The 25,964-nt window shown below is 48.3% G+C and overlaps 1 protein-coding gene across 3 annotated transcripts in view; it reads left to right on the top strand.

The window, feature by feature from the left end:
• The first annotated feature begins 8,481 nt into the window (after positions 1-8,481).
• Positions 8,482-25,964, top strand: part of PHACTR4 (phosphatase and actin regulator 4) — a 97,840-nt gene continuing 80,357 nt past the window's right edge. The window contains exon 1 of one of the 3 annotated variants that reach the window (XM_030539339.1): positions 8,482-8,555. The gene's annotated coding sequence lies outside the window, so the exon portion shown is untranslated. The remainder of the gene's footprint in view (positions 8,556-25,964) is intronic. The other 2 variants (XM_030539342.1, XM_030539340.1) reach the window with 2 other exon arrangements.

The following is a 25,964-nucleotide window of genomic DNA, read 5'->3' on the forward strand; positions in this document are numbered from 1 at the left end:
GCCATCACTGCAAGAAAATTGAAAATAATAGAGTTGAGGGACTCAGCTGCAAACTCTTCTTGCTAAATCCCCTATGGTTTTGCTAAGGAAACTCAGGATCAGGTAGGTCGTGCAAAATAAACTACCGTCCCAGTAAGAAACTGGCATAGTGGTGTGAAACTAATATCGTTAGCACTTAATGCTTGTAACGTCAAAGTGTGGAGCTCTTTTTTTTCTCAGCGATCCTCCTTTTTTCTCACTACCATGTCTTTTCATCCAAAATACTAGACACAGGACAATCAGAATGTAGTGGAAAACAGACATAAGTGTTTGTGTGCTACTCCATATCACAAATGAATCCTGCGCTTAGGTAGCTGTGGGACTCATGAAAGAAGCCACACAGAATGAATATTAGACCCAAACAGGGGACTGAGTGGAGGGCTCTGATCCTGAAGCTGATGATGGGCTGAAGTCTAGATTTATAAGTGGGATTTTTCAGAAGTGCCTAACTCCCACTGATTTAAATGGGATTTAGGCACCTAATCTGTTTAGGCACTTTGAAAATCCCGCTCTTAGGGCTTGATTCAATTCCCACTGAAGCCACTGGGGAACTTTCCATTCACTTTAAGGGGAATTTGATTGGACCCCATCCCCAGGTTAGCTGGGGTTAAAAATCATTACCAGCTGGCTGCCTTCCTTCCATTTAGCTTCTGTCAACTCAAGCCAGCAAGGTTGCTGGTTTCCTGATTCAGCATCGCCACCTGCTGGATGCTGGAGGTATCTCACCTCTACTGCTCATCACCCGGGTTAATCACTTTTGCTTATCAACTGCTACTGCTGCATTTGCACAGATGAGAAGGGAAAGGGTCTGCCTTCCTTAGGGTGACCAGCTGTTCCAAGTTCATAGGGACGGTCCCGATTTTGGGGTCTTTTTCTTTTATGGGCTCCTATTACCCCCTCACCCCGTATCCCAATGTTTCACATTTGCTGTCTGGTCACTCTAGCCTTCCTTTGTGTTTGGTTTTAACCCTCTTGGTGTCATTGATCTCAATGCGGTTCCTTTAACTGCTACATGCTTGGAAATCCTCTGTGTTGCCTCTTACTAATTATGATTTGAGAAGCTAAAACAGTGGCACTTCCTCTGCGGCTGCGGTACAGATAGTCCCAATGCAGCTGTTCTTGCATTTCTTACTGGGGAGGGGCAGACCTACTATAAATCTCTCTCTGTGTGTGTGTACACGCTACTTGGTATTCGGGAGCTGTCATAGGTTTTTAATGACGTGTTCCCCTGACCTTGTTATGCTGTAATGTTCGGCTGTTTAAGCACCCACTGGGAGCACAGAGCCCTGCACGACATTAAAATATGGGTGTTATTGATCCGTTCACGTCTAATTAGTCCTTAGTGCTACTGAAGAATGCATCCAAGATTTAGCTGACTCAGTGGTTCTCAGACTTTTGTGCCCCACTTTTCAAGGCAGACCCATCCTCTAGTGAAAGCTTTATCTCCTAGTCCTGATGCCAGACCATCCCTGCAGCGACTTGGCTACACAAAGAAGTCATCTGAGGGCAGTGCCAGGGAAACAAGCACTTGCTTGAATGTGACAGGCTCAGTTGTCAGGCTACATTGCTCCCCTCCCCTCCTTCCACTTTGTAGCAGTGTTGTTTTATTTCTATTTTTTTTTGGACTGTATCTCCTCTGTTGTCTCCTCTAATCTCTCCATCCTGCCCCTTCACTGTTTGTTCCTGGCATCCTGTGTGTTTGTCCCCCCTTTAGTTTTAGTGACATCCATCAATTTGATCATTTGTGGTTGAATCTGAACCAAGGAAGCAACTAGTAAAGACCGGCTAATATTAAGCATCTGTGCAGGGAGCACAGAGGGGCTCCATGTTTATTTTAGTTGGCCTCAAAACTAAATCCCTCTTCAGAGAGTCTTAAGGTTTGTCTCCACAGGAATTTGACCAGAATAGCTCTTGTGAAATACGCTGTTGTGCAATAGCGATTGTGGAATATCTCTCCAGGCAGACCCACCATTCCAGAATAAAAATTACTTGATTCCAGAATAATGGGTGCAGTTTAATAGCGTGTGCCCAGGGGGGGCTATTCTGGAACAGCAAATGTGGAATAGTGTCTTCTGCGCTCGCTATTCTGATCAATTGCTCTGTGTATTTAGACTGTGGTGGTGTTCTCAGAAACATCATCGCTGACTTCACCAGAGTGATGCAGGCAGCTCTGCAGACCCCTTGGCAGAGGTCCCCTTTGAGTTCTAGCTCAGCTTTCCTGACCCACCTCCACATCCATGGCCTTAGGGATATTGAATGATACTCGGCTGTTGTGTGAGCAGCTGCAATTTTAGGGACGTCAAAGGATTTGAGCCAATTTAGATCTGGACTGAATTTGTCCCCTTAGGGCTATAAAATGGAAACGAAGAAAGAAAGAATTGTATTTAGCCACGAGACTTCGGTTATCTGAGTGCCCACAGAACCTTTGCTGTTCTAAATGATTCACAAACTCCTGCACAGTCTAACACTTGTTGCCTGAGAACACTAAACACAACTAATAAAAAAAATTACAGCGGGGTGGCCACCCTGAGCTGGAGAAGGAGTCAGACTTCACCAATGTACATTGGCAAAGAGCCACAGTAATATATCAGCTCCCCCTCCCAGCGCCTCCCATTCATAAGAACGGCCGTACTGGGTCAGACCAAAGGTCCATCTAGCCCAGTATCTGTCTACTGACGGTGGCCAATGCCAGGTGCCCCAGAGTGAGTGAAGCTAACAGGCAATGATCAAGTGATCTCTCTCCTGCCATCCATCTCCATCCTCTGATGAACAGAGGCCAGGGACACCATTCCTTACCCATCCTGGCTAATAGCCATTTATGGACTTAGCCACCATGAATTTATCCAGTTCCCTTTTAAACACTGTTTATAGTCCTAGCCTTCACAACCTCCTCAGGTAAGGAGTTCCACAAGTTGACTGTGCACTGTGTGAAGAAGAACTTCCTTTTATTTGTTTTAAACCTGCTACCTATTAATTTCATTTGGTGACCCTTAGTTCTTGTATTATGGGAATAAGTAAATAACTTTTCCTTATCCACTTTCTCTACATCACTCATGATTTTATATACCTCTATCATATCCCCCCTTAGTCTCCTCTTTTCCAAGCTGAAGAGGCCTAGCCTCTTTAATCTTTCCTCATATGGGACCCTCTCCAAACCCCTAATCATTTTAGTTGCCCTTTTCTGAACCTTTTCTAGCGCTAGAATATCTTTTTTGAAGTGAGGAGACCACATCTGTACACAGTATTCGAGATGTGGGCGTACCATGGATTTCTATAAGGGCAATAATATATTCTCAGTCTTATTCTCTATCCCCTTTTTAATGATTCTTAACATCCTGTTTGCTTTTTTGACCGCCTCTGCACACTGCGTGGACATCTTCAGAGAACTATCCACGATGACTGTAACTTGCACTAGTTTCTCTCCATGTTATAGATGGGAAAACTGAGGCACAGAGGTGATGAAGTCGTTTACACTGGGTCACCTGGTAACTGCCTAGCTAGCGTTCTGACTGTGCTGGTGTCCTTTAGTACCATCCACAGTAGGATAATTATCAAGGACAATGGAAAACTGGAGGGAATTTGGCAAAAGTTTCTCCTCCCAAAAGCTGGTTAATGTAATTAGATCGTAAGATCTTTGGAGAAGAGACTTTCATACCATGTGTGTGCAGCACCTAGCGCAACGAGATCCTTATTGGGGCTTCTATGTCCTACCATCACACAAGGAATTAATAAGCATATCTTTGTGGGGTATTTGCCATTGTCCTCATCCCTTCATATTTAGATGGCTATTATTATCCATATATGTATTGATATGACGCCCACTAGATTCCAGCCAAAACAAAAGGGCTTGGCCATTTCTTTCACAAAGCTTGTGCAATAGCGTATGACATGCTCTCTATTTTCACGACTGCATTCTATGACCTGCTTCCCATCTTTCCTGCCCAGAGGCACCTACTTTAGCTTCCAGCTTGTTTGCTCTTCCTGCAACCTAATGTCCTTGGAGTCCACAGCGCTCACTGTGGCATGAACAAGGTCAAATTGTTTGCCCAGCTCCTCTAATTCTGCTAACAGCAGCAGGTTACTCATTGACTTACCCTGGAGAGAAAGCTGTCCTGAATCCTCAGGCAAGATGGTTACTTACTGCCCGAGAGGTCACCTCTGTCTGCATTCCTGCAGCTTCTAGGCATACAGATAAGGCTTGAGAGGGGTATAAGCTACAGCACCACCTTGATGATGAATGACTTTCCTAGTCAAGAGAGAACCCTACAGCTCACCCCCCGCCCCATTACTGTGAAGCTCTCAGAGAGATTTCCAGTGGCGGGAAGCATGGGTCTTCAGGATTTTAAGTGCTCCATAGTTCCTGGTGGGCGTGGGGCCCAGTAAACCAGGCCCAGTAAACAGCAGATGGAAACAGAAAGTGCTGGAAAACCAGCGCATTTATTACTGTAGCAGGAACAGGCCGTAAATAGCAGAGAGTAAAAAATGTACAGAAGCAATGCACACACCCATTTTACACTAATAATTTGTTTATGCATCAGCAAGGAACAGACCATTTCTGACTTGCAAAAATGTATCTCTGACAGAATCCCATCAGAGCAGAGGACTTCCAGCGTCAAACTATTTGCATCCATAAAGCAGCTAGAACAGGGAAGAGCAGGTCTTCATAAGGCCTTGTCTACTCTGGCAGCGGGGCGGAGGGTGGGTAGTTACATGCTGCAGTGCAAAGCATGCTGCGCCCACGCTGCGGTGTGTAGCTCCGTGTGGCAGGGAAAGGCTCTGGCAGGGGGGAGGCAGCAGACAAAGGCTTCGGCAGTGGGAAACTGCCAGAACCTTTCCCCGCTGCTGGAGTCTTTCACTGTTGTGGGGAAAGGTTCCAGCAGCTCCCTGTAGTGCAGTGGTTCTCAAACTTTAGTACTGGTGACCCCTTTCACATAGCAAGCCTGTGTGTGTGTGACCCCCCCTTATAAATTAAAAACACTTTTTTATATATTTAACACTGTTATAAATGCTGGAGGGAACGTGGGGCTTGGGGTGGAGGCTGACATCTGGCGACCCCCTGAGGGGTCTCGACCCCCAGTTTGAGAACCCCTGTTGTAGTGGGATCAAACCTTTTCCCATTGCCTCCCTGACAGAGCCTTTCACTGCTCCTGCAGCAGGCTAAATTTAGCAGTGTAGCCAGGGTAGGCACTGTTTGGGCACGTAGAGAGCCACCCTAGGTTCAGGAATGTCTTTATTCACCTACACCGTGCCTCATCATCTACTCTGCTATTTATACTCGTGCTGGTGAGGGGGGTGAGGCCTGCAGCGTAGGTACATTACATGCCGACGTGTAAATATAGCCTAAGTCTCAGGTCGTTTACTGCATGGGACAGGGAACGTCCACAGAGTACAGGCTTGACTAAAATATTGGTACATGCACAGCCTTTGTTCCTGCATCAAATGAAAATCTGCAGAGCAATCAATAGTGTGAAAGGACCCTCTGTGGTTTCAAAGGCACCCTTTGTACCTAAGTCTCATAAAGAAGGCAAAATGGTGTTGTGCTCAAGGCACTGAAGACCTAGGTTCAATTCTTGGCTCTTCCTGGGTGACCTGGGGAAAATAATGTAACTTTTCTGTGCCTCAGTTCCCCATCTGGATAATTGCTCTGCCTTGCCACATAGGGGCCCTGTGAGGATAAATTTACTAACATTTATGAGTCTGAAATACTACAGTGCTGAGGCCATATAAGAACTCTGACAGATTTTAGAAACTATATATTTTTAGTATTATTTGTATTACAAGACCCCTGGAGTTCCCAGTGATGATCAGGGCGAACTGTACCAGGCATTGTACACACACACTGTAAGAGTCCCTGCCTCAAAGAGTTTGCAGTTCAAATTCTCTTCCTATCCTTATACATGTAGAGTAAGAAAGGATGTAGTATTTTCCCCATTTTAGAGAGGCACAGAGAAATGAAGTGACACCGAAAGTCTATAGCAGAACTGGCTGCAGGGTTTATATCCATCATACTTTTGTTTATCCTATTGAACTTAGCTCTGGATGTTCTCATTGATATGTATCCATAGTACTTGTCTGGCTCCCATCACCATAGTATCTGAAGCCTTCACCACTTTGAATGTATTTATCCTCACAAGATTCCTGTAAGGTAGGCAAGTTTTACACATGGGGAACTGAGGCACACAGGCCAGATCCTCAAAGGTATTTAGCTGCAGCATTGAGGCTAAGCCACTGTAGTGTAGACATTTAATACAGCACTGGAAAGGGGTTTCCCCTATCACTGCAGAGTTCTGTGTGGCTCAGAAGCTTGTCTCTCTCACCAATAGAAGTTGGTCCAATAAAAGATATTACCTCACCCACCTTGTCTCTCTAAGCATTAGCATGATGACAGAGTTTATTTGGAGGCTGCCCTCAGGTGAAGACATCCTCCAATTTACAGTAGAGGTGGTGGAAGGATTTTGTGTGGGAAGGACTTGGAAGGGCTGGCAGTCCTCTAGGAAAGGAGTGGAGTTGTGTAGCTCCTCTTGTGATACAACCAGAAGGAAATTTATTACCAAGGTACAAGTCAAGCAAATAAACTTACCTTAAGGGAAATTGGTTCATCTGTGTTTAGCCACACCAGAGGACTTCTATATGGATTGAGGGTCTCCATTTATGCTATTGTGTGTAGTTTGTTTTTAGACAAGTAAATGGTTAGTTGGGAGTTACGTTTCATGATTTTTCCTGCATATAACAAGTATTTCCTACTGTAATCAATCTGGTTGAAATTTTCACAGAAAAAAATTCCTCTGATCAAAAAAGGATGTGATTTTTGTCAGAATTTTAATTTTTTTTTCCAATCGGGAGAACTGTAAGGAAGAATGTCATTTTGAAATGTTGAATCATTTTGTTTCAATCAATAGTGTTGAATTTTTCCATTTAAGTGCTTCAGATGTGAAACTTTTCAGGATTTTTCATTTCATGAAGACTTTTGATATTTTGCCATTTTGTTCATATCTGGAATGTAATGTAGTGTTGGAATGTCAAAATTTCCTATGAAAGAAAAATGCCATGTTTTGAACAATAAATATTCCACCTCCTATTCTGTATACATGTTTGTACAGCCCCTAGCACAGCATGGTCCTGATCCATGACTAGGTGCTATGGTGCTATGATAATACAAATAATAAGTAAGAATAACAATTGTGTTTAGTTAGCTCTCATTTTGAGTAGCAATAAACCTATCTCCTATTCCCTTGCTCCTTGTGTCTGATTATATTATATAGGAGAATATAACTGGGAGGTATGGCCTAATAGTGATTCAGCCTCTGTCAAAACCTACTCTCATGAAACTAATTCAGAAGGGTAAGGAAGACAACTCCTTGTCCTGAGTAATTATACAGACTAATTTAGAGGTTTGGTGGCAGTATAAATGATTTTAAATGCCCCGCTAGAGAAATTCTCAAAACTTTCTTATGGTCAATGGGCAGTTTCAGTTAAAAGGAGCCAGACATGACACAGCCTCTGCACACAGCATGCATGAGATACCCACGTTTCCCCTTATGTTTACCCCTCATGCAACTTCCTCAGCCACCCATTCCATGTACTAAGCCTCATCTTTCCCTGTGCACCTCTCCTCCCCCTCCCTGGACTCCCTAAATTATTCCCCTGCACATCACCCCCAAATTAGATAATCTCCCCAAATTACCTTCAACTCCCTCCAAGTGGCCTCCACAAACTCACCCCTCATACTACCTCTAACCTTCCCAAATTACGCACACACCATTCATAGAGTATCCCAACCTTTCTACGGCCAAGTACGCTTATTAGTCTCCGACCTCCAAATTCCTCCAGCTCCGAGCCTTCCAAACTACCCCAACTCCAACCCCAAATAACCCCACCCTCCGCTCCCCAACCCTGACTGCTCCCCAAACCGCTGCTCCCCAACCCTGACCGCTCCCCAAACCACCCCAGCCACCGCCCTCAATCCCCCAACACTCTGCTCCCCAAACCGCCCCACCCTCCGCTCCCCAACCCTGACTGCTCCCCAAACTGCCCCTCCTCCGCTCCCCAACCCCCCGCTCCCCAATCCACCCCACCCCCCGCTCCCCAACCCTGACTGCTCCCCAAACTGCCCCTCCTCCGCTCCCCAACCCCCCGCTCCCCAATCCACCCCTCCTCCGCTCCCCAACCCCCCGCTCCCCAATCCACCCCACCCCCCGCTCCCCAACCCTGACTGCTCCCCAAACTGCCCCTCCTCCGCTCCCCAACCCCCCGCTCCCCAAACCGCCCCTCCTCCGCTCCCCAACCCACCCCAGCCACCGCGCCCAACCCGCCCCTACTCACAGCACCAATCCCCCCAAGTTCCTATCCCATCACATCCCCGCCCCCTCACGCTGCCCCCCGGACTACGAGTCCCGGCATGCCCCGCGCGCCCCTCCCCGGGGCCCGCAGCTGCCGGGCTTCCGGGCACGCGCCGAGCGCTCTGCGAGCCGGGGGCTGCCGCGGGGCAGAGCGGAGCCGGGGCGGGACCCAGCCAGGTGAGGCGATGCCGCCCCGCGCCCCTCCTGGCTGGGGGTGGCGGGAGCCCCCGGGACCTTCGCCCCCCCTCCCTCTGCCCCCTCGACCCTTCCTCACCCCCATACCCCTCCCTCTGCCACCCGAGATCCTCCCCCTCCCTCTGCCCCCCCGAGACCCTCCCCCTCCCTCTCCCCCCCCCGAGACCCTTCCTCACCCCCATACCCCTCCCTCTGCCACCCGAGATCCTCCCCCTCCCTCTGCCCCCCCGAGACCCTTCCTCACCCCCATACCCCTCCCTCTGCCCCCCCGAGACCCTCCCCCTCCCTCTCCCCCCCCGAGACCCTTCCTCACCCCCATACCCCCTCCCTCTGCCACCCGAGATCCTCCCCCTCCCTCTGCCCCCCCGAGACCCTTCCTCACCCCCATACCCCTCCCTCTGCCCCCCGAGACCCTTCCTCACCCCCATACCCCTCCCTCTGCCCCCCGAGATCCTCCCCCTCCCTCTGCCCCCCCGAGACCCTTCCTCACCCCCATACCCCTCCCTCTGCCCCCCGAGATCCTCCCCCTCCCTCTCCCCCCCCGAGACCCTTCCTCACCCCCATACCCCTCCCTCTGCCCCCCGAGATCCTCCCCCTCCCTCTGCCCGCCCGAGACCCTTCCTCACCCCCATACCCCTCCCTCTGCCCCCCGAGATCCTCCCTCTGCCCCCCGAGACCCTTCCTCACCCCCATACCCCTCCCTCTGCCCCCCGAGATCCTCCCCCTCCCTCTGCCCCCCGCCCCCCCGAGACCCTTCCTCACCCCCATACCCCCTCCCTCTGCCCCCCGAGATCCTTCCTCACCCCCATACCCCCTCCCTCTGCCCCCTCGACCCTTCCTCACCCCCATACCCCTCCCTCTGTCCCCGAGACCCTCCCCCTCCTTCTGCCCCCCCCGAGATCCTTCCTCACCCCATACCCCTCCCTCTGCCCCCCGAGATCCTCCCCCTCCTTCTGCCCCCCGAGACCCTTCCTCACCCCCATACCCCCTCCCTCTGCCCCCCGAGATCCTCCCTCTGCCCCCCCGAGACCCTTCCTCATCCCCATACCCCTCCCTCTGCCCCCCGAGATCCTCCCCCTCCTTCTGCCCCCCGAGACCCTTCCTCACCCCCATACCCCCTCCCTCTGCCCCCCGAGATCCTCCCTCTGCCTCCCCGAGATCCTTCCTCATCCCCATACCCCTCCCTCTGCCCCCCGAGATCCTCCCCCTCCCTCTGCCCCCCGAGATCCTCCCTCTGCCCCCTGCCCCCCCGAGACCCTTCCTCACGCCCATACCCCTCCCTCTGCCCCCCGAGATCCTCCCCCTCCCTCTGCCCCCCGAGACCCTTCCTCACCCCCATACCCCTCCCTCTGCCCCCCGAGATCCTCCCCCTCCTTCTGCCCCCCGAGACCCTTCCTCACCCCCATACCCCTCCCTCTGCCCCCCGAGATCCTCCCCCTCCTTCTGCCCCCCCGAGACCCTTCCTCACCCCCATACCCCTCCCTCTGCCCCTGAGATCCTCCCCCTCCCTCTGCCCCCGAGACCCTTCCTCACCCCCATACCCCCTCCCTCTGCCCCCCGAGATCCTCCCCCTCCCTCTGCCCCCCCGAGACCCTTCCTCACCCCCATACCCCTCCCTCTGCCCCCCGAGATCCTCCCCCTCCCTCTCCCCCCCGAGACCCTTCCTCACCCCCATACCCCTCCCTCTGCTCCCCGAGATCCTCCCCCTCCCTCTGCCCCCCCGAGACCCTTCCTCACCCCCATACCCCTCCCTCTGCCCCCCGAGATCCTCCCTCTGCCCCCCGAGACCCTTCCTCACCCCCATACCCCTCCCTCTGCCCCCCGAGATCCTCCCCCTCCCTCTGCCCCCGAGACCCTTCCTCACCCCCATACCCCCTCCCTCTGCCCCCGAGATCCTTCCTCACCCCCATACCCCCTCCCTCTGCCCCCCGAGATCCTCCCCCTCCTTCTGACCCCCGAGACCCTTCCTCACCCCCATACCCCTCCCTCTGCCCCCCGAGATCCTCCTCCTCCCTCTGCCTCCCCGAGACCCTTCCTCACCCCCATACCCCCTCCCTCTGCCCCCCGAGATCCTCCCCCTCCTTCTGCCCCCCGAGACCCTTCCTCACCCCCATACCCCCTCCCTCTGCCCCCGAGATCCTCCCCCTCCCTCTGCCCCCCGAGACCCTTCCTCACCCCCATACCCCCTCCCTCTGCCCCCCGAGATCCTCCCCCTCCCTCTGCCCCCAAGACCCTTCCTCACCCCCATACATCTCCCTCTGCCCCCCGAGATCCTCCCCCTCCTTCTGCCCCCCGAGACCCTTCCTCACCCCCATACACCTCCTTCTGCCCCCGAGATCCTCCCCCTCCTTCTGTCCCCGAGACCCTTCCTCACCCCCATACCCCCTCCCTCTGCCCCCCCGAGATCCTCCCCCTCCTTCTGCCCCCGAGACCCTTCCTCACCCCCATACCCCCTCCCTCTGCCCCCGAGATCCTCCCCCTCCTTCTGCCCCGTCCCCCTCCCTCTGCCCCCTGAGACCCTTCCTCACCCCCATTCACCTCCCTCTGCCCCCCGAGATCCTCCCCCTACTTCTGCCCTATCCCCCTCCCTCTGCCCCCGAGACCCTTCCTCACTCCCATACCCCTCCTTCTGCCCCCCGAGATCCTCCCCCTCCTTCTGCCCCCTGAGATCCTCCCCCTCCTTCTGCCCTATCCCCCCTCCGTCTGCCCCCCGAGACCCTTCCTCACCCCCATACCCCCTCCTTCTGCCCCTCCAAGATCCTCCCCCTCCCTCTGCCCTATACCCCCTCCTTCTGCCCCCTGAGACCCTTCCTCACCCCCCATAGCCCTCCTTCTGCCCTATCCCCTCTTCCTCTGCCCCCGAGATCCTCCCCATCCTTCTGCCCTATTCCCCCTCCCTCTGCCCCCGAGATCCTGCCCCTCCTTCTGCCCTATTCCCCCTCCCTCTGCCCCTGAGACCCTTCCTCACCCCCCATACTCCTCCTTCTGCCCCCCTGAGATCCTCCCCCTCCTTTTGCCCTATCCCCCCTCCCTCTGCCCCCAGACCCTTTCACACCCCCATACCTCTCCCTCAGCCCCCCGAGATCCTGCTCCTCCTTCTGCCCCCTGAGATCCTCCCCTCCTTCTGCCCTATCCCCCCTTTCTCTGCCCCCTGAGGCCCTTCCTCACCCCCATACCCCACTCCCTCTGCCCCCCCGAGATCTTCCCCCTCCTTCTGCCCTATTCCCCCTCCCTCTGCCCCCGAGACCCTTCCTCACCCCCATACCCCTTCCTCCCCCTCCTTCTGCCCTATCTTCCCTCCCTCTGCCCCCCTTGACCCTTCCTCACCCTCTAGACCCCCTCCTGCCCCCCGAGACCTTCCCCATCCCCCCAGGAACCTTCCCCCCATCTCCCCTCCCTCTGCCCCCCCCAAGGCTCTTCCCATCCCCCCTACCCCCTCCCTCTACCCCCTTGAGACCCTTCCTTACACCCCATACCCCACTCCTGCCCCACCGAGACCTTCCTCATCCTACGGCCCGGCCCCTCTGGTTCCCCTCAGGACCCTCCCCATCTCCCCTGCGTCCCTTCCCCCTATCTCCCCTCCTTTTGCCAGCCGAAGACCTTTCCTCACCTCCCATACCCCACTCCCTCTGCTCCCCCCCAGACCTTTCCCCAACCTATGGCCTGGCCCCTCTGCCCCCCTGACACCCTCCTAATCCACCGCCGCCTCCCCTGGGACCTTTCCCCATCCTATGGCTTGACCTCACCCCTCTGCTCCCCCCCCCAACCCTTCCCCTTGCCCCCACCTGGGGCTAGCTCCACACACCCTCTGGACCCTTTCCCAACCCACAGCCTGGGGATGGCTCCCACTCCCTTGGCCCCGAGACCCTTCCCCATCCTATGGCCTGGTCCCTCAGCCTACTGCTCCCCCTTCCCCATTTTATGACCAGCCCCTGTCCTTCAGCCTCTTTTTGCCTGGGGCTGCCCTCCTTGACCTCCGTTTACCCCCTTTTGTCTGGGGCTGGCTCTCCTCTGCCCCCTTTTGCCTCTCTTCCCCACCCCAAGCATCCCAACTGCTCCCCCATTCTCTGCTGTGATTCTCCCACCTTGCTTGTTTTATATGCAGACACCTTTTCTGTCTTCCGCACTTCACCCCCTTGCCCTTGTCCTCCCTAGCTGCCTTTTATCTCCAGGGCTTTCTTTACTTAATGCATAATATCTAACTCCATATCAAGACAAAATCCAAAGACCAAAGGGGTGCAGGAACCAAAGCCCCTCTCATGTTGCCCTAACCCACTGCTTTTCACTGCACTGCATGTGGAGATGGGTTATCCCCTGGCTGTTGTGGCAAGCTGGATGTTCGTGGCTTTTGAGGGATGGCATATACTGCTTCTCTAAACCAGTGAGCTCCAGCCTTCCCTCTCTAACATGCTAACCTCTTTTATAGTAAACAACACCATGGAACAAGGGGGTGGAGGGAGAGAATTTGTGGTGTTGCCAAAGTTTTGGGCGGTTGTGCTTCGCTTTCCAAGTTCCTCAGTCCCAGGATGGGAGAGAACCTCGTCGGGTTGTTTAGAGTCAGTATGGAAAAAATCAGACACTTGTGCCTAAACTCTAAATTAGTATTTCAGCACTTAACTAAGTAGCCCGTTTTTCAGTCGGTTGGGAGCTGCTTGGTGCTTCTTGAAAACCAGGCCACCGAAGTGCCTGTGAATATAGGTTCAAGACCCCCAACATTATGCACCCCATTTAAAAAGAAAAATCTTGGTCAAGGCTTTTATTGCTAAGCTTCCCTGTTTGTTTGAAACACTTAGGTCTTGACTAGACACACAAGTTGTACAGTTTTAACTACCCTGGTATGACCCCATTGGTTATAGTGTCCTCATAGAATTGCAGAACTGGAAGAGACCTCAAGGGATTGTCTAGTCTAGTCTGCTGCATTCATGCAAGAGCCTTCTCTGCAAGATTCAGAGGGGTAGCCATGTTAGTCTGCAAGATTGTATGTGCAACTTTGCTGGTTGGAACCGCGTTTTGGTATCTCTTTGCTTGATCTGCTCTCTCTTCTTTCAGCTCTCATTTGAAATGCAGTTTCCTCACTTCCAACTAAATTTCCCTTTCCCGTTATTGTTTATCTATGTAACTGAATTATTTAACACTAGTGCCTTGTATTGTATTTGTCCAAGTGGAGGAGGGTGAGGTCTTGACGTGCCTATATGTAGACTTGCCATGTTAGTTGAAAAAGTATTAATGAGCTTACATTGGTAGGAAGTATTCTAGTAGTGCCCAGAAAGGGACAGGGGCACTCATGATCAGTCTCTACATTAACAGCAAGGAGTCCGGTGGCACCTTAAAGACTAACAGATTTATTTGGGCATAAGCTTTATTGTGTAAAAAACCTCACTTCCCAGTCCCCACATTGAAGGTCTTAAAAATATTCCCTTTCTCAAACTTTATCTTTTTAGTGTAAATGTTTATTTTGAATGGTATGAAAGCAGCTGTGCAAATATTTAGAGAAATGTGGAGATACAGCCATTTAAAAAACAAACAAACCCTCCAACAAAATATAGAGGAGGAAGTGATTCTTAATTCTCTTCTAGAAAGTGAACAGAAACCTCCTAAAATAGACAGCTCATGGATTTTGAATGTTGAATTCACCTTTTAAAAATATAAACATCAGAGACTTAATCACTGGTAGATCTTTATATACTCTAGTTTGTTTGGAGTGGGTGGTGAAGGGCAAAGCTTCCTGGGGCCCTGTCTTGATGAACAGAAAGGGGGATGGGTATTTCTCAGTCTTGTTAACTGAGTTTAGTTAGCTCAATGTGGCAGGTGATAGCCTACATTTTGGGGCTTGTCTGCATGGGAACATTTGGTTACACTGTTACAGCTAAACTGATATAACACCTCCTTATCCCTCAATATACTATACTCTGGTATAAGAGAGGTGGTTTGTTTTTTTTTGGTTTATCTCAACCCCCTTCCAAAGCAAGAGTTGAAACTGATAAAAAGTACTCTTATACCAGAATAAGTGTGTCTACATGGCACAGTTATACTAATATCGCTAAACTGGTTGAAATGCACACCTTGGGTTATACCTAAAAAACTTTCCTGTGTAGAGAAGACCTTAGCAGGGCTTTCTTAACATATTCAAAGTTGCTTAAGCTGCCCCCTCTCAGGCTGAAATGTTTGTCTAACACAGCTTCTAACTTGTTAGAAAAGCCCTGTTAAAATGCAAGCTATCACGGTGAGCTAATATGATGAAAAAGAATGCACGCTTTCCCTATCAAGACATACCCGATTTATTTGCTGTGAGCCCTGGAGCAGACTTGAGTCTTTCTTGAGAGGGAAAGGGAAGGGAGGCTAACATTAGTGGGAATGTAGATCTGTGTGGAGGGACTGACACAGAGGGGGAAAATGTGATTGCATCCTTGTTTCCCTGCTGCTGGATCAGTAATCTGTGATTACACAGCCCTCCACTTCATTCAATCACTGGTTAATTTGATCTTCAGTTTATTTTGATGATAATCTCAGGAGCCAAATAATTTGTATTGAAACAAGCCACTTGTATTTTGATCAATCTTGATTACTTTAGACACATTTAGGCATTTATATATATATATATAAAATTAAAAAAATAGGACATATTGAAGTTGCTTCAGGCATTTGTCAGTGATTATTATTCACTAGCTATAACAGCTAATTCAATAAGCATAAAAGTGCTCAAGGAAAACCCATGTGGTGATGAAAGTTGTTCAGATATTACAGTTCATTGTTATTGACATAAGTGCTGCCATGTGCTGAGCGAGCTGTTGCCCACCCCCGTGGGCACATGGATAATGTATTCAAGCATCTATTTCAAAATGATAGGTAGGGACTGGTTCACAATGAGAGGAAGGTCCTGTGAATTAGGAAACTGAATATGGCTCATGGAGATTAAGGGCTTCATCCTGTGAGGTGCTGAGTGCTTGCTGATCCCACTGAAGTCTGTGTAGTACAGGGCGCTTAGTTAGAGGTGCTCAGCATTTGATAGGATCGGGGCCCTAATTTCTCTTTGTGGTGAGAGAGGTTCTGACAGTTCTGTACCTCGTGTGTTTTTTGTGGCTTTGAGAAGATTCTTTTGTGGGTGAGTTTTAGAGCTCTTGGAAAACGGAATGCTGTAGGGCTGCAGCAGCTCAGTGCTTGGCTTTGTGCAAGGAAAAAGGCTTTTTCAGATGTCTATTATTATCAGTTAATTAGTAGTTCTTGCTGATTTGACAGTGTTCTGTGATGAGAACTAGTTCCAGTTCTTTTCTGCAGGCTGGGGGAATCGCACATTCGTCAGTCAGCGAATAGGCAGACCAGCAGTCGCACCTTTGTGATTGGTTCTAATGCAAGTGTTTTGTAACTCTTTTCAGATAGTACCCTTTAAATCAGCTACTCACAAACTTGCTGTCTGAATCCTTTGTGCTGCCCTCTCAAGAGGCTTCTCGGGCTTCAGCACAGTAAAAAAATATGTAGATGTACAAGCATTTGGGATTTCCATAATGCCTTCAATTGGATGATATCAGAGTGCTTTAAAAACATGCATAAATTGCTCCATGCCTATGGGGCATGGAAATATTCCCATAAAAAGCGGAGGTAGCAATTAGACAGCTGATAGGGAACTGGGAAAGAGAGAACCCAGATTTTCTGACTATCCTGTGCATTAAGCCGCTGTGCTATCTTGTCTGACTTTTTGGTTCCTGGTATCTGAGGATTAATTTACAAGCGACTGAGTAAATAGTCAAAGGAATGCTTGAGACCAGGATGGGGAAGCAAGCTTCTAAGCCAAGTGATATGGCCGGTATGACCTATTGTTACTGCAGCCCCATCCAAATCAGGAGCTGCTATTCTACTGGGTCTATGTCATGGATACTTACCCAGCTTTAAAGAAACCAGCAAAGAAGTAATCAGCGAAGTTTGCAACAAGGAAAGTTAAGTTAGATATTAGGAAAATCTTTCAAACTCTAAGGACAGATGAGCACTGGAACACGTTACCTAGAGAGGTTGTGGAATCCTGGTCATTGCTGGTTCTAAAGAACAGGTCAGAGAAACACCTGTCAGGGATGGTTTAGGTATCTTCAGTCCTGCCTTTGTGAATGGGGATGGACTAGATGACCCCTTGAGGTCTTTTCCAGCCCTACACTTTTGATTATTTTTCAAGATACTTTTAAATTGAAAGATACTGTTCTGCACATAGACGTTCTGTTGACTTTACTTTGACCCGATTGGTTCTAGGATACCAAGGTGATAGGCACCTTTTGTACCCAGTTAAACCTTTGTTGACACAATAAGGCTCATTTGAATCTATTTACAGATGACTTCAAGCCCTTTCCAAACCACATTAGAGAAACTAATTGTCCCCTGATGTTATTAGTTTAAGGAACATGCTTCATCTCTTAGCTGAACGGTATATTTATGTGAAATGATAGAAAACGTCAGTGGCAAAGATGTGAAGGGGATGACAGTAGTGAAAACAATTCCTTTTTTGCAAACAGGAACCCAATGTATTGCTGTTTTTTTGAAAACCACTTGGCTTTCTACCATAATGTGGGGGAGAAAGGCCTGGGTAAATAGTTTGCTAACTTCACTCTTTTGTATTTGTGCCTTTGATATGCTGATTATGAAACACAGTTAAGAATTGTTTACCGATCAGCCTCATTGGCTTTCAGTGAGACCAAGTGCTTGTGTACGCTTAGGGCTTGTCTACACTGGTAACATGAAAGCGCTGCCGCTTGCTGCACCAGCACTGCTGTACTGTCTATATTGGCACGTTAGAGTGCTGAAACTTCCTGCACTCGGGGGTGTTTTTTCACTCCCCTGAACGAGAAAGTTGCAGCGCTGTAAAGTGCCAGTATAGACAAGCCCTAAGAGCGCTGCGGTGGTGCAGCTGCACTGCAGTACAGCTTAGTGAAGATACCACCTATGCTGAGAGAGGAGCTTCTGCCATCAGCATAGGTGCTCCACCTCTCCAAGAGTGGTAGCTATGTTGACAGGAGAGGCCCTCCCGTTGACAGCACTGCCTATACTGGGGGTTATAGCACATCACTCTTTTCCACACCCCTGAACAACGTAGTTATACTGACATAAATTGGTAGTGTAGACCAAGCCTTAGGCTCTTAAGTGCCTAATTCACTTTTGTAATGGGACCCAGGCTCCTAATCCATTTTTACCTTTCGTGTCTGATTCTCCTCTCCCTTTTGCTGATATAAATCAGGAACAACTCCATGAAAGTCAGAGCAGGTCTGCAGTAGGAAGCTTTGCTAGTGCAGTATAGCAACATGTTAGAAGTGTGATAAATGAAAACAAAAACCAAAGAATTGTATCAGCAAAAGCCCTAGTGTAGACTCAGTTATGCTGACATCAAAGTGCTTTTGCTGGAATAGCTTATTTTACTCTCCAAACCGGTGTAAGCTGTACAGGCAAAGCTGCAGTTAGTGTTTTGCTGGTATAAGCTGTGTTACACTGAGGGTTGGCTGGTATAGTTATAGGGAAGAACATTTTATAGTGGCTTTGGAGTTACACTAGTAAAAAATTGGTTGGAGAAACATTATTCTTCAAGGCTCGAACTGTTCTTTGCTGTCTGGGTAGAGTGTTAAACCATTTTTTGCCTGAACTATGAACTTGTTTTTTAAAGCCATGCTGCTAACGTGGCTATGCTGAAAGTATGGATGTGGCCACATAATCTTAGTTACTATTCACCGTTTCAGTATAGGGATGCGAAAGTATGGATGGCCTTGCATTTTAGATGTACCGTCATTTCCAGCTGGGAACTATAACAGGATGCTGATTTCTGGAATACGCTTAATGGGCCAGCTGGCTTCTGCAAACAAGGTTGTTTTCTCACTATCATAGATGTTAGCACATTTCATCTCCTGTAAACTGTGTTTAATTAAGTGTTCCACAGAAAGATTCAGAAGTGAAAAAGATCCTGTTAGTCCCTTTGGTTTCGCTTCCATGTAAGGGATTCTTGCACAGAGCCAAAAGAAATAATAGTTGAATGAAATAGAAACACATCTTTTTTTCTACATGAGAGGTGCCACGTTCTTCTGGGTCTCCTAAGCTTCATGTATACTGGGCTGTGAGCCAAATTAGTGTTTAAATCCTCTTTCTAACGTGGGCCTTAGTCTAGTCCCATCAGTGACAGTGGTGGTAAAATCAGGCCCATTGTTTGGCCAGCCATGTTGACAGGATCACATCATTGTGACATTGCCCAGGATACAATCTGGAACAGCTGTGTTGCCTTTTATGCTGCTTTGCTGTGAAAGCTACCACTCCTGGTCTGCCCACACATAACCTTCAGCCTGTAAGTCACTCCCAGCCTGTAAGTCACTGTACAAGTGCTCAGGGCAGCAATAGCAAACTGTGAGTCCCAGACTTTCCCCCCAGCAATGTGCATCTTATACTGCCCAGCCCCTCCTGGCAATACAGGCTCATATCAAGTCCATCATTTAATTAATAGAAAATGATATTCACAAATCTTGTTATTCCAAATGAAGTTTCCCAAACGCTTCAGTTCAAACAAACAGTGGATTAGAGAAAACAATAAAACAAGTTTATTAACTACAGGAAGATAGATTTTAAGTGATTACAAGTAATGAGGCATAAACATCAGAATTGGTTACAAAGAAATAAAAGGTAAAATGCAAAATAATACCAAACTTAACAAACTAAGTGGATTTAAAGCAAAAGGGGAGTCTCTCACCACATGTTCTAGCAGGCTTACTGTCTAGCTCTTTCAGCCAGAATCCCTCCCCAGTTCAGTGATGCTTCCTTTGTCTTTCAAGTGTTGTCTGTGCCATGAGTACAGATGAAGGGATGGATAATCTAGGGAGTTTCCTCCCCTTATAGCAATTCTCTTCTTTGAGAATCGTCTCTATCTGGGGTTCAGGTGATGGAAAGTCTGTGGGACTGGAAACTTCCAGCTGTTTTTTTGCCAAGATGTACATTTCTCACTCTCACCCTTTTTCCTCCAGAGAATGGCTGCTTAACCAGGTGATAGTCCATTTTTGTTGACACTTGGCTGAGATGCCAGTTTGCCTTTTGTCTCTCAGGAACTGGTTTGTGCCTGCTTTTCTAAATTTGGAGCATGTCTCAGCAGTGTTATACAGTAGAGTTTTATAACTTTACATGCAATGTTGACCCACATATTTCATCAGGACAATAATGGTCAGCATATTACGAGGTTTGAAATGATACCTCACAAGGCATACTTTGTACAAAATCACTATAGTTTTGTAAAAAGGGTGAACATAGGGATACAGACTGTCACAGTCATGTTAGAAATATATCTTTAAAAGATGCTGAAACATGTTTCAAACATGGTTCTGGCATATTGTGGTCCAATGCATATTGGCCAGTGAAATGAGGAGGAAGCCAGTGTACCTGGCATGCTTAATCATGATTCCTGAACTCTCTTGTGGGTTCATTGAGGCCTTAGATATGTAATATCAGGCTTTCTGTGTGGAATTACCCAATGAGCAATGTATGTAATGTTTTCCTTGGCAGCTGTGTTTTACAGTAGAGTTTTGAAATTAGCTGTGGCTTCAGGCCACTGGCTTTTTTATTAACTTTCTGCGCTTTGTGCTGGAGTGGCAGCAAAGGCTAGAACGTGTAATGCTAGCAGACTTACTTTGGGGGAAGTTCATACTTGCTAACTCAATCTGATTGCTCTTTATGGCCTGACTCCAGGATTTGCAGTAAATTTATCATTAACTTTAGAAGTGCTATTCTGTTACTTTTGTCTGATATGTACTTACTTATTTTTGCTGAATATGCAGGCTAACTAGTATCAGGAGGAAGTGGAAAAATTAGCTCATTCATTGGTAGTACATATCTGATATCTCAGTCCTGACGACCTCTTTTTATACTGCATTTAGTGAAGACTGACAGCTATTCTGGGGAATATTGAAGTTTCCACTTCCCTGTGAAGAATATGTGGCATATACAGAACATATCTGGTGGACTTCAATAATTACTAATATAGACAAAGCAGTGAATTTCATCACTGTGACATATTTAGTCGGCTTTTTAAGATATTGAAAAAGACCCTATGAGCGCAATCCAGTCATTGGTTAGAGAAAGCGAATCATAGAATCCTAGAAGTGGAAGGGACCTTGAGAGGTCATCTAGTCCAGTCCCCTGCACTCATGGCAGGGCTAAGTATTATCTAGACCAGGCATAGGCAACCTATGGCACGCGTGCCGAAGGCGGCACACTAGCTGATTTTCAGTGGCACTCACACTGCCCAGGTCCTGGCCACCGGTCCGGGGGGCTCTGCATTTTAATTTAATTTTAAATGAAGCTTCTTAAACATTTTTTAAAACCTTGTTTTTAACCTTGTTATAGAAAGAGACCTTCTAAAGACGTTAAAGTGTCTTACCAGAATGCAGAACCTTAGAGTGAATAAATGAAGACTCGGCACAGCACTTCTGAAAGGTTGCCGACCCCTGGCCTAGACCATGCCTGACAGGTGTTTGTCCAACCTGCTCTTAAAAATCTCCAATGATGGAGATTCCACAACACCTCTAGGCAATTTGTTCCAGTGCTTAATCACCCTGACAGTTAGGAAGTTTTTCCTAATGTCCACCCTAAACCTCCCTTGCTGCAATTTAAGCCCATTGCTTCTTGTCCTACCTCAGAGGTTAAGAAAAACAATTTTTCTTCCTCCTCCTTGGGAACAACCTTTTACATACTCGAAAACTGTTATCATGTCCCCTCTCAGTCTTCTCTTTTCCAGACTGAACAAACCCAATTTTTTTCAATCTTCCCTCATAGGTCATGTTTTCTAGACCTTTAATCATTTTTGTCGCTCTTCACTGGACTCTCTCCAATTTGTCCATGTTCTTCCTGAAGTGTGGCACCCGCAACTGGAGTCGAGGCCTAATCAGCATGGAGTGGAGCAGAATTACTTCTCGTGTCTCCTGCTAATTCATCCCAGAATGATGTTTGCTTTTTTTGCAACAGTGTTACACTGTTGACTCATATTTAGCTCCTGGTCCCCTACGACCCGCAGATCCCTTTCTGCAGTGCTCCTTCCTGGGCAGTCATTTTCCAGTTTGTATGTGTGCAACTGATTGTTCCTTCCTAAATGGAGTACTTTGCATTTGTTCTTATTGAATTTCATCCTATTTACTTCTGACTGTTTCTCCAGTTTGTCCAGATCATTTTTAATTATAATCCTATCCTCCAAAGTACTTGCAACCCCTCCCAACTTGGTATCGTCTGCAAATTTTATCAGTGCACTCTCTATGCCATTATCTAAATCATTGATGAAGTTATTGAACAGAACTGGATGCAGAACCGATCTCTGTGGGACCACACTCATTATACCCTTCCAGCATGACTGTGAACCACTGATGATTACTCTCTGGGAACAGTTTTCCAACCAGGTTTGCACCCTCCTTATAGTAGCTCCATCTAGATTGCATTTCCCTAGTTTGTTTATGAGAAAGTCATGCAAGACAGTGTCAAAAGCTTTACTAAAGTCAAGATATACCACGTCTACCACTTCCCCTCTATCCACGAGGCTTGTTACCTGTGACAAAGTGGGAATGTTCTTGATGTGTTCTTTGAATGCTGAGTGGGGAGTACTAACCTGGGATTGTGGCAGGGGAGTTTTGTTGGGACTGCCTGCATTGGGGAAGGGAGGATACCTGAGCATGTAACCTGAGAACCCAGGAGGGGGGTTGGAGGCCAGGTAACACCTCTGCCCAGCGAAACTGGACAAAGGACACACAGGCTGGGGGAGGAGCCGGAAAAAAGGCCAGAAAGGAGAGGGCTGAAGGGAGTTTTCAGGTTTGGAGCTGGCTGGCAAATAAAGAGAGATGCCCCGACCAACAGGGCTGTGGCCTCCCTGGGGCCCCCAGATGGACCTAACTAAAGGGGGTCCTGTTATCTGTACCGGCAAGACCTGTCCTGGACTGTGCTCCTGTCATCTAAATAAATCTTCTGTTTTACTGGCTGGCTGAGAGTCGTGGTGAGTCGCAGGAAGCCGGGGGTGCAGGGCCTTGACTCCCCCACACTCCGTGACATTACCCTGTCAAAGAAAGCTATCGAGTTGGTTTGACACAATTTGTTTTTAACAAATCCATGCTGACTGTTATGTGTCACTTGTCATAAGGAAGGAAATAATCTTTGCAAACACATCACAGATTTGGAAAGTAAAGTAAAAGAACGCTGCAGGATCCCGTAGGCCTGTGTTCTATTAACAGTTCTGATGCCGACATACCCTGTGACGCGAGGCAAGTCGCTTTGCCCCATGCATTTGTTTCTTGTCTTGTCCTGTCTTAAGAGAGTAGCTGCCTGTATATATTTGGGCCCCATCATCTAGGTGCTGTGCAGTCTCAGTTGGAGCCTTTACACTGGAATAGAAAATAAAACTGTGTATGTATCATGGGCTTTTGCAATGTCAGTGGTTAACATTCTAAGTCTTAAATCCCTGTGAAACTTGAAATAACCGTGTATTTAGTTCTAAAATATTTCCTAGTATTCTCCAGTTTAAATATTTGGTCAGGTTTCATTCTTGGTTTTTCTACTTCCCTTGGATCATCCTTTCCGTGTCATGATACATATCTTCGTTTAATAGTTTCAGTCTCTGCCTTGGGGAGGCTTTCTGTATGAGACATACCATGATGGGAACGTGTTTACCATTAGGTTTTCATTAATTATAGCGACATTCTTGCAAAGTGAAACTTTTATTGCACAATCTTAACATCTCCGTGTGAAAAGAGAAAAAACCCGCAGAGAAATTTCATCTCTTTCCCCGCCCCTCAAATTGAAACATTTAAGATGAACATAGGTAGAGAGAACAAAGATTCTAGCATAAACATTGGCTATGTTAACATTTCTAACTAGTAAATGAATTGTGGATGATCTTCTTTGAAGGATTTATTTTGTTTTGAGAGCGTTAGTCTCTGGAAAAATTAAACCTTTTTTTAAAACCCACTTTGCTGCTGCTGTTCTGGCAAGTTTTGGTGAGTGCTGCCTCCTCAACCCTTGCCTTGCTTGATTGGTCCGTGCTGAGCATCAGTGGGACCAAAGTGTATTGTGCTCCTGCCTGTGGATGTTTTTGCCCAATGGCATGGCAAAATGGAGTTGGACAGTTGCCAGTCTGCAGTTCTGTGTTGGCAGTTAGAAGGGTGGGAAAGGATCTTTGCTCAAAGCTCTTATAGATTGATTCATGGCAGTAAAGGCAGAGGTGAAAGTAAGTCGGTCCGGTCCGGCGTACCGGCAAGAGCCAGTACGCCGTGCTGGACCGCATCGGCTTCTATGGTGGGGATTTAAAGGGCTCAGAGCTCCCCACGGCTGCGGGAAGCCCAGAGCTCTTTAAATCCCGGCAGGGGCTCCAACGGCCAGGCTGTTTCTGGGTTTTAAAGGGCTCGGGGCTCCCTGCAGTGGCAGGAGCTCCGGGCCCTTTAAATCTTGGCCCCAGCCCGGCAAAGCTCGGGGTTCCCCGTGGTAGCTGGAGCCCCGGGCCCTTTAATTTGCCCCTGAGCTTTAGGGGGCTCCCAGCCACCTCTTCAGCTGGGAGCCCCTGATTGATTGATTTAAAGGCCCTGGGACTGCCAGACACAGATGGTGCCCCAGGGCCTTTAAATTTTGAGAGGCCCCGCCTCTTCTGTTCGAGTCCCCGCCTCTTCCGCATGAGGCCATGCCCACCTCAGGACTGCAGCAGTACCAGTAAGTCCTGTAAGTTACTTTCACCCCTGAGTAAAGGACCCTTAAATGTTTAGGATTGTATTAATTTATTTTTTCTGTTTGATAATTTAATCTCCATGCAGGGCTGAACTGTAGCTGCAGAAAGGCTTCCAGTGTATGAAAGGAAAGATATTTACTACCTGGTATTGAAAATCATTGAGTTTAATGTATAATTTCTGTTTCTAATGTTTGCAGTTGTGCAAATTATTAACTAGCAGACATATTTGATTGCAAATGGTCACTGAAGACCCTTAAGGCAATTTTGCATACAGTGATGTGGGGGATGCAGGAATGCCTCCCGACAGAGCGCAGTGTCTTTTGCTGACAGAGTTTCTTATGGTGAGGATACGTGGCACTGGAAAAAGCAGCAAAGTGCATGTGTGTAATGTTGGCAGCTAAGTATCAGCAAAGATTCTGACAGTGAAACTTTCTAGTGTAGACATGGCCTGAATTAAGCAGGAAAGAGAAATTGTGGTGTGTTGACACTTGGTGCTATTAGTTAAGGGCGGCTCTGTGTATTTTGCCACCCCAAGCACGGCAGTTAGGCGGCTTTCAGCGGGATGCCTGCGGGAGGTCCACTGGTAACACGGATTTGGCAGCGTTTCTACCGGAGGTCTGCTGGTCCTGCGCCTTTGGTGTAACCGCCGCTGAAACTGTGGGACTGGAGGACCTCCTGCAGGCATGCCGCTGAAGGCAGCCTGATTGCTGCCCTCACGACGATCGACAGGCCGCCCCGGCACGTGCTTGCTGCGCTGGTGCCTGGAACTGCTCCTACTAGTAGTGGTGTTTCTGTAGCAACCTAGACCTCTTAGTTTCCAAGCAATATGTGTAGGGTTACCAGAGAGCAACTGTGAAAAAACGGGACGGGAGTGGCGGGTAATAGGCACTTATATAAGAAAAAGTCCCCCAAAAACGGACTGTCCCTTTAAAAACAGGACATCTGGTCACCCTCATATAATGGTGTCTGTGCTGGCTGCTGCTGGGTGGCAAAGGAGTTGGTGTGAGAGAGTGCCTTGTAGATCTAGCAATCCAGGTGACTGTGCTTGCAAACAGAAATTTACTTCCGTTGTTTAGTCTTCCTGCATTATTGTTGTGGGTGCATGTGACTTTAGGCACTTTTGTTCCTGGGTTGGTTGTTAGATATTAAAAACTAATTAAGGTGCTAAACTCCATTGCTTTTCTGCGAGAGAGTCCCCCTACAACTCTGCTGTACCACACTCGTTTCTTGGGAGAGCTTGTTTGGGGGAACATTTGATTTAAGATCTGACATGCATGAAATGTTGTTCAGTCACTCTCAGGTCCTTCCTTGTTCACTGAGGCGCACCTCTGTTTCAGGTAGTGATTCATGGCATTGCATGTTTAATCAGAGTTTCTGTAGCAGCAAAACCTTTAACAAGAGGGTGGAGTTCCCTGCCAGTTCGTTGCGGAGTATTTTGAGTATTTTATGGCCTATTTGTAGCTGCTCAGAGTCACATTTATAAGGGATATGTTTCAAAAACTTTCCTGCGTTCATGATGTAAATATCAAAGGGCAGGTCTACGCTTAAAAAGCTGCCGTGGTGCAGCTGCAGCGCTTTCCTCCATGTGAGATGGTAGCTATGTTGACGGAGCAGCTTTCCCATTATATAGTGTTGTCTACCCCAGGAGTTAGGTCAATATAACTACCTCGCTCAGGGGTGTGGATTTTTCACGCTCC

The sequence above is a fragment of the Gopherus evgoodei genome, chromosome 20 (assembly GCF_007399415.2).
Source record: "Gopherus evgoodei ecotype Sinaloan lineage chromosome 20, rGopEvg1_v1.p, whole genome shotgun sequence".
NCBI lineage: Eukaryota > Metazoa > Chordata > Testudines > Testudinidae > Gopherus > Gopherus evgoodei.